Here is a 9,631-nt window from a genome sequence, read left to right as displayed (position 1 = left end):
GAATCTGCTCCAGGTTTCAGTCAGAACCAGCCAGAACTCTGGAGGAGCTGCCCAAGGTACTTTGCAGTGGTTCTGACTGAAACCCAGAGCAGATCCACTGCTCCACCGGCATTGGAACCTCCAGCCTGCAGTGGCGTGTGTGTTGTGTCCTTCTCCAGGAATTGCTTCAGATCTGGCAACCGCATTCTGCATGGGGCTCCTGCGATGCCTAGGGATGTTAGAGAATTCCACCACGGACTCCAGTGAGGCTGGATTCTTTAGAATCCGGCCCCCCGGAGTCCGTGGCAGAACGGAGCAACCCCCTCGCCACCCCACGAAACTTCCCCGGGACAGATCTTACCTGGTGTCGGTCGTCCGGTCCATCCCCTGCCCCTGGTCTGCGGTAGGGATGTCAGAGAATTCTGCCACGGATCTTGGTGAGGCCGAATGCCAGTGCATTCAGCCCCCCGAACTCCGTGGCGGAATGGCCTGCCACCCCTCCGCCCCCCCGTGGATCCCCCCTGGGATGAGACTCACCTGGGGCGGATCTTCTGGGCGGCGGCAGCTCCGGCAGTGGCTCCAGTGGCGGCTCCGGCGGCAGCCGGTCTTCTGACCGGCTGCTGCCACCACCATTTCCAGGCTTGTGTAAAAAAAAAAAAGATGTGATAGGCTACGTAAAGATTTACGTAGCCTATCATGGCTAGGTTTAAAGAAAAAGAAAAAAAAGACGTGATAGGCTACGTAAATCTTTACGTAGCCTATCATGGTTGGGTGGGTTAAAAAAAAAAAACGCATACGCAAATGGCAGTGGATACGGCCGCCGCCATTTGCGTTCCTTCTTTTTACCGACTTAATCTACGTAAATATTTACGTAGACTATGACGGCGAAAAGAAAGGGGAACACAAATAGCATAGTGGGAGCTATTTGCGTCCCCTTTTGATTCGCCATTTTAGCCTACGTAAAGATTTACTTAGGCTAAAACGGTGAATCAAAAAGGGACACAAATAGCGCCTGCTACGCTATTTGCATTCCCTTTTCTTTTCGCCGTCATAGTCTACGTAAATATTTACGTAGATTAAGACAGCCAAAAAGAAGGAACGCAAATGGCGGCGGCCGTAGCCACCGCCATTTGCGTACGCAGTTGGTTGTGTTTTTGTTGTTGTTGTTTTTTACCCAGAGCCCTCCGCGGCCGGAAATCCACCTGCGGACAGCTCTGGCCTGCCTGGGCCGGGCCTGGCCGGCCGCTCCGCAGAGCTGCTGCGGAGCATAGCCAGCCGTTCGAGGATTCCGGGGGGAGGAACAGAGCGCCTCCCCCCCCGGCCAGGATTCCGGGGGGAAGGACGGAACGCCTCCCCCCCTACCATCAACATAATCTGCGAAAGGTAAGTCACTTTCGTACATCCCTAGTCTGCGGCCATGAATGGCTGCCCCGGTCTGCGGCCGCCATTTCTCTCCCTAATTTAGCCATGATAGGCTATGTAAGTATTTACGTAGCCTATCACGGCAAAGAGCAGGGTTGCAAATGGCATAGCGGCCACCATTTGCGTCCCTGCTCTTTGCCGTGATGGGCTATGTAAATACTTACATAGCCTATCATGGCTAACACAAGGATGCAAATGGCGGCCGCTACGGCAGCTGCCATTTGTGGCCGCAGCCTGGCAGCGGATGGAGGTCCAGCTGCAGGCAGCCCAGGCCAGTGGCTCTGTGGACTCGCCATGGAGCGGAGCCAGCTGGGGGGAGGGACTGATCGCCTCGCCCCCACCGCAGACAGCCCCACCTGGAACAAGGTAAGGGAATTGTACACCCCTAGCAATGCCTGTGTTCTGTATTGCCTTTGCTCCTCAGATGTGGAGACTATTCTACTGCATTCATGCTGAAAGGCTTTGCGCATGAGCACAGTGTACAATACGCAGATTCCACGCCTGAGGCTATGTGAAGCTGCACACGCAAGCACACTCCCCTCCACGGCCATGTTTCTATGTTTCTATGTTTCCATGTTTCTATCAAGCGAGGATAGTAACAGACTGAAAACAGTACAATGACCCAGGGCAGACTTACTGCCTTGACAACATGGTCAATGGGGAAAAAGTGATACACTGCATGGAAGAATTCAATAAAAAGACTACATGGAAATCTGCCATCGGACAGAATGCTGGGCAAAATGTCTTTATACATACAGACTGGCCTGCTTGATCTGTGAGGTGGAGGGGCAGCTGTGAGCAGAGGCTGGAGGCTGCGTAGTCACATCTTCAAGGACTGTCTGCAAAAAGGGAAGACCATATCTATTGCTGTACGTTACAAAGGTGTCCGTGTGTTCTTGTATTTGTTTTGTAGGAGAAACTTCATCAATGGTAACTATGGAAACTGGTCTTGAGTATGGAGAATAACAGTACTGATATAAGGTTTCTGACTGCTCAAAGCACTTCACTTATATAATTTCCTTCACCATGATAAAAGTGGTGTAACACAGGTTGCCTGGGGAAATGGAGTTAAGCAGTATCAGGTTGGCTACATGTTAAGTTCATACGCAGGTTCATAGCTTTGAAATAAGGGGACATAATATAAGTTCATACATAATAAGTTCATAGCTTTGATATAAGGAGACATCCCTTCTTCCTCTTTGGGGGCATTTGCCTGTCCCAAAGGCATGTTATCGCCTGGCCTCAGGATGCTAACTTTCTGTACAAAAAATGTATATAAACAGGAGATGTATCAGATCTCATGTGATAATGAGGGAAGAAGTGACTAGACAAATGCTAAAAGCAACAGTGAGGCTGAGCTCCTCGGTAATTAGTTCCCAACTTTGGAAGCCCGTTTAGCCAGCCACTTCTGAGGGACCATTTCATCCCCACCTTTGCTCTGCCGTTCTGTTCCATTCTTGATCCTCCAAGCTCCTCCCCCATTCCAAAGGAAGCCCATAGACTGTTGCTATGTACAGAATCCTCCTCCTCCCCCACTTCTAACTGCAGAAAGCCTCTTTCCCGTCTTGTTCCTAGCTTGTCAACAGCTGTAAGGAGGCTTCCCTTTTGGGGACGAGATGCCAGTGGATGTACACTGGAGGAAAATGACTAGCAGTCTCTCCTGGCTACTCACGATGTTCTTGAGAAATATCCCAGCCAACACAGCTGCTCATAAACTGCCTCAGGGTTTTAAGTATGCTTCGTACGAGGTCACCATCCCAAGGAAAGTGAACCCCAGATATGAACAACAAGATTCTCGGGATCTCACTTACCTGCTACAGATTGAGGGGAAGGGCCACAAGGTGCACCTCAGTCAGAAGAAGGGATTTGTCCCTAAACACTTCCCTGTCTTCACCTATAGTAAGGAGGGGGAACTCCAGGTAGACTATCCATTTGTCAGGGATAACTGTTTCTACCATGGCTTTGTACAGGGCAAGGCCTCCTCTCTGGTCACCCTCAGCACTTGCTGAGATTAGAAAATGAGACCTATGAAATTGAACCTGTCCAGGCATCTGCTGTCAGGAGTGCCCTAGTGGCCTCTTCGAGTACACTCCAATAGCCAACTCAAGACACAGACAAAAGGATTCTTTTCAAGGCTTTCATCCTTTTACAACTTAATGACTCTTTCAGATGCTAATCCCCAGCGACTAAGCAATGAACAGCAGAGTAACCTATGCTCCGAGTAGGCAGTTGATCCCCGTTTGAAGGAGAATCACTTGAAGACCCTGAACGTATGGGCTAGGGAGAGATCCTCTCTCTTTCCCTTGGGTCCACGGAGGCAGCCATTGCTTGCGTGCCAAACGAGCTCTACGCCTCCTTTCCGCACCCTCCATTGCTCGTCGCTCTCTGCGTCGAGCGTCTAGCAAGCCCCCCTCCCGCACTTTCTCACTGCTAGGATCACTATCTATCTCAGGAATGCCAGCAGGAGGAATCTCTGCCAGCTGCTGTGCCTGTGAGGGATGAGCTGGCTCCTCTCCCACGGATTGCTGATCCTCCTCAGAATCAGAACTGCTCTGGGGTTCTATTGGCTCAGTTTCCACCCTGACATCTGCTACCTTTCAACATGTGGTGTATCGGTTGGAAGGAGGGTGCCATCCGCATGAGGTGTGGGCTAACGGAGGAAGAGCAAAGTCGCCAAAAAGCCATGATTCAGAACACAGATGATGTAGCAACCAACATTGTTTCTGGAAGACAGTGGTGGTCACACATCAGGTATGCAAAGCTCACCATTGTAGTTGAACATGAATGATACGTGCAGTTTGGCAAAAATGAAACTTTTATCACTATACAGGTTCTGAATGTCCTCCATATTGCAAATTCGATGTATGAGCCACTTTCTTTACAGCATCGGATTTTCTTTTCACCACCAGACACATCCACAGCTGAGTGTCCTTTCAGCTTTGGCCCAGCCGCTTCATTCTTTCTGGCGCTACTTGGAAATACCCTCTGCTCTTCCCCAGTAGTATATTGGACACCTTCCGACCTGAGGGTCTCATCTTCCAGCATCATATCTTTTAGCCTTGTGGTACGTTCCATGGGGTTTTCTTGGCGAGAATACTGGAGTGGCTTGCCATTTCCTTCTCCAGTGGACCACATTTTGTCAGAACTCTCTGCCATGACCTGTCCGTCTTGGGTGGCCCTGCACGGCATAGCTTATGGCTTCACTGAGTTACGCAAGCCCCTTCACCACAACAAGGCAGTGATCCATAAAGGGGAGTGATCACATTACTCTGCCTTTAATTCAAGATAATATCCCCATAGTATCTGCATTGAGCAGGGGGTTGGACTCCATGGTCTTGGAGGCCCCTTCCAAACCCATGATTCTATGATTCAAAGTCTCATTCATTTCAATGGTCTACTTTACATAAGGCTAACATTGGATATGACCCACAGGGTTTTATTTGGTTTCCAGTGTTGTAGAATAATACACTTAGCTGCTAATGTGGCCTCGTTAAACCATGCAACAAAGTTTAAGGGAATTTTTTGGTCTTAGTGAAGTCTGTCAGAGCCTGTGCCATTTGTAGTAGATCTGGAACTTTTGAGGCAGCCAACGCATCTAGACTGAATTAGTGATACTATGGTTAGGTTTTAAGTATTGCCAGGTAAGCAAAGGGAGGTAAACCAAATTTATCTTGTAACATTCCAAAGGGCTTGAACACATTCTCTTCGGTGAGGAGCTGAATAGGAAATAAAGAGCTTTGTCTGTCTAAATTTTCCACGTTGCCTTTCTGTTGCCTATCAAGATGTGTGGATTACCCCGGATATAAAGAACTGATTGTGTGCAAATGGGTCAAACCGAAGCTGGTTGGCTATTGTTTTCCAGACCTGCCTTGTGGCCCATATTGTAGGAATATAATGTACAGGACATCTGAAGTAAACTGAGTCATACAACGTCCACCCTAACCATCAACATTTAATAGCCACACTTTGGGAACACCAATTTGCAGGACCTCTTTCAGATACCTGGGAATTCATATTGCCAGGAGAATTAATACATTATTTAAAATACATTATGCCCCCTTTATAAAAACTATGACCAGAGACCTAAAGAAATAGAGTAAACGGAACCTGTCAGTTCTAGGTCAGATTGCCACAACACAGATGTTCTTGGTTCCTAGGTTTTTTATTTCAGGTCCTCCCCATCCTTCTCCAGCCAAAGACTTTAAAATCATGGCAATGCAAGCTGAACTCATTTGTTTTTCAAGCCAAATCACCTCACCTGGCATTAAAAATGTACTGTTAAAAACCGGGCAGAGGAGGGTGGGGACTCCCACATCTTATTGATTAGGTATGCATTATGATAAATTGGCATAATGGTGAGGCATGATGGAGAGGTTACAGCTACTTTGCTCAACCAGAAGTTGCAATTTTTAAAATGCAGTGCGCAGTCTGGCACCCACACCCCACAGAAACTTTTTGAACAGTTCTTCTATTTGTTTGAAGTTCTGTAGAGGAATTGTGGGAAGAGGGGTCCTCTCAGGAGATAAACCAGTCTTGGCAGGACATTCATTTTTAGAATGTCAATCTTACCCCAGAGGCTCACTGGAAATGTTGACCAACTGTCCTGATGCTATTTTACATGTGCAATAATGTTCTCTAAGTTAAGTTTAACTCCTGTTTTTTTATTGCTATGATATATAACTATTGTTTTAAACTGGATTTTTAAAAATTAAATTTGTCTCACAGGAAAATCTTCAGTTTATCCACAAGAAAGAAATCTTTTGCTCCATGCTCTGGCTGCCCTTATAATTTAGCGCCCAGGAATCTCTCCTTCTGTCTCAATGTGTGTGGGGGAGAAGTTGTCTGAAATGGAAGACTACACACACTGGGTCTGTTTGCACATGATGGGCACACATAATGGGAAATCATGGATTAATTAACCCATGATTTATGGGCATGTGCATAGTGTGTGAGCTGCTTCTGGTTTGCAGAAACAACCTACAAAGTCCCATTTGTAGGTTGTTAGCGTGACACTTTGGGGTTTTCATTGGTTAAACAACCCAAAATTAACCTCTAATTTGTTATTTGGTTAACTTCAGGTTGTTTAACCCATGAACAATCCAAAGTGTCCAGTTTGGCTGTCACTCAAGCAACGTACAAACAAGGTGTTTGTAGGCTGTTTGTGGAAATCAGAAGTGACTCACACATCGCATCTGTTCCTGCAAATCGTAGGTTATTTATTTATTTATTTATTACATTTGTGTACTTCCTAATAGCCAAACCTTTCTTAGCATTTCACAACAATTAAAACCATAAAATACATGAAATAATTTAACAGTTTAAAACTATGGTATAAAATAAAGGTCAAAATCAAAATAAAACCTAGCAGCAATGCAAAGATTTAAAATACAGATTTAAAACAACAGAAACTGAAAGACAAAAATGTGTTGGAAAATAAGGTCTCCACCTGGCGTTGGAAACAGTGCAACGTAGGCACCAGGCAAGCCTCTTTGAGAAGCTCATTCCACAACTGAGGCGTGAAACACAAAAAGCCCTCTTCTTAGTAGCAACCCACCTCACTTCCTTTGGCAGGAGCGCCTGGGGAAGGACTGCTGAGGCAATCTTAGGGCCCAGGCATGTATATATGGGGGGAGATGACCCTTCAGGAAACCTGGGCCCAAGCCTCTTAGGGCTTTGAACATTATACCTAGGGATGTACAAATCCCTTACCTTGTTCTGGTCCGGGGCATCCGCAGTGAGTGGGAGGCAATCCGTCTCTCCCCCCGGAATCCTCCACGGCCAGCTCCGCTCTGCAGCAAGTCTGTGGAGCCGCCGGCTGGGGCTGCCCGCAGCCAGACCTCTTTCCGCTGCCGGGCTGTGGCCGCAAATGGCGGCTGCCGTAGCAGCCACCATTTGCGTCCCTGCGTTAGCCATGATAGGCTATGTATATATTTACGTAGCCTATTACGAAAAGCGCAGGGATGCAAATGGCGTAGCAGACGCTATTTGCATCCCTGCTCTTTGCCGTGATAGGCTACTTATGTAGCCTATCATGGCTAAACTAGCAAGGGAAATGGCGGCCGCAGACTGGGGCAGCCATTCGTAGCCGCAGACCAGGGGCAGCAGATAGACTGGACGGCCGACACCAGGTAAGATCTGTCCCGGGGAAGTTTCGCAGGGTGGCAGGGGGGATTGCTCCGTTCCGCCACGGACTCCGGGGGGCCGGCTTCTAAGGAGTCCAGCCTCACTGGAGTCCGTGGCGGAATTCTCTAACATCCCTAATTATACCAGCACTTTGAATTGGGCCTGGGCATGGACTGGCACCCAATGCAAATGGAAAAGTCTTGGCATAATATGAACATGTTGGTTAGTCCCTGTTAACAATCTCACTGCCCTGTTTTGGATCATCTGTTTTCAAAGGAAGCCCCATGTATAATGCTTTGGAATTAGCCAGACAAGAGAATGCCTAGAGATAGCTAGGCTATCTTTGACCAGATAAGGACATAGTTTGTATATAAGTCTCAGCTGACAAATGGTGCTCCATGCCATGGAGTCCACCTGTGCCTCTAGTGACCACGCTGGATTTAGGAACACCCCCAGACTATGAACCTGATCCTTTAGGGGGAATGCAACCCCCTCCAGAACAGGTTGAACATGACTTCGCTAGGCAGATGTACCACCTACTAACAGTGCCTCCATCTCGTCTTGATTGAGTCTGAGTTTATTGGCCCTCATCCAGTCCATTACCATGCCAGGCACTGATTCAGAATGTCCACTGCCTCAGTTCAGTGTGATGGAAAGGAGAGACAGAGCTGCATCATGTCATCCAAATATTGGTCACTCCTCAGCCCACACCTCCGGATAAACTCCCCCAGCAGTTTCATGCAGATGTTGAACAGCATGGGGGATAAAATAGAGCCCTGTGGAACCCCAGACTATAGCTGCCAAGGAAGAAAGGAATAATCCCCCAGAACCACCTTCTGGAATCTGCTACCCAAGCTGGAGTGGAACCACTGCAGCACAGTGCCTCCAACTCCCAACCCAGACAACTATCCAGAAGGATACCATGGTTGATGGTATCAAATGCCACTGAGAGGTTCAAGAGAAGCAACATGGTCGCACTCCCCCTGTTCCTCTCTCAGCAAAGGTCATCCCACAGGGGAACCAAGGCTGTTTCCATTCCAAAACCAGGCCCCATTGAAATGGATCTAGCTACTCAGTTTCATTCAAGTGTGCCTGGAGTTGATCAGCAACCACCCGCTCAAGCACCTTGCCCAGGAATGGTATGTTGGCTATTGGTCTATAGTTGCTAATATCATCCAGATCCAGGTTAGGCTTTTTCAGGAGTGGCCTAATTGTCGTCTCCTTTAAAGAGGCCCGCACCGCTCCCTCTCTCAAAGAGGCATTTATAACCTCCTGGACTCAACTGGATATCCCCCTCCCTATGAGATGTAATAAGCCATGAAGGGAACGAGTCAAGCACACAGGTGGTCCAACGGCCTTGGCCAAGCACCTTGTCCGTGCCCCATGATATCCTGATGAGCAAACTAGCTCAAAGTGGGCTAGATGAAACAATGATCAGGTGGATCCACAGTTGGCTACAGAATCGGACTGTGCTGATCAGTGGGATCTTCTCAAACTGGGGAGAGGTAATGAGCGGGGTACCGCAGGGCTCAATCCTGGGCCCAGTACTCTTCAACATTTTTATTAATGACTTGGATGGGGAGGTGCAGAGAATGCTGATCAAATTTGCAGATGACACAAAATTGGGTGGGTAGCTAATACCCTGGAAGACAGAAACAAATTTCAAAGTGATCTTGGTAGGCTGGAGTGCTGGGCAGAAAACAACAGAATTACATTTAATAGGGATAAATGCCAAGTTCTGCACCTAGGGAAAAGAAACCAAATGTACAGTTACAAGATGGGGGACACTTGGCTCAACAATACTACAAGCGAGAAGGATCTTGGAATTGTTGTAGATCACAAGTTGAGTATGAGCGAACAATGTGATATGGCTGCAAAAAAGACAAATGCTCTTTTGGGCTGCATTAATAGAAGCATAGCTTCCAAATCCCGGGAAGTACTAGTTCCCCTCTACTCAACACTGGTTAGGCCTCATCTGGAGTACTGTGTCCAGTTCTGGGCGCCGCCGCCGCACTTTAAGAAGGATGCAGACAAGCTGGAGAGGGTTCAGAGGAGGGCAACAAAGATGATCAGGGGACTGGAAACAAAGGAGAGACTGAAAGAACTG

The sequence above is a fragment of the Heloderma suspectum genome, chromosome 1 (genome assembly GCF_057233095.1).
Source record: "Heloderma suspectum isolate Gila_16-S chromosome 1, 16-S_ref, whole genome shotgun sequence".
Classification (NCBI taxonomy): domain Eukaryota; kingdom Metazoa; phylum Chordata; class Lepidosauria; order Squamata; family Helodermatidae; genus Heloderma; species Heloderma suspectum.
Note: the sequence above shows the minus strand (reverse complement) of the source record.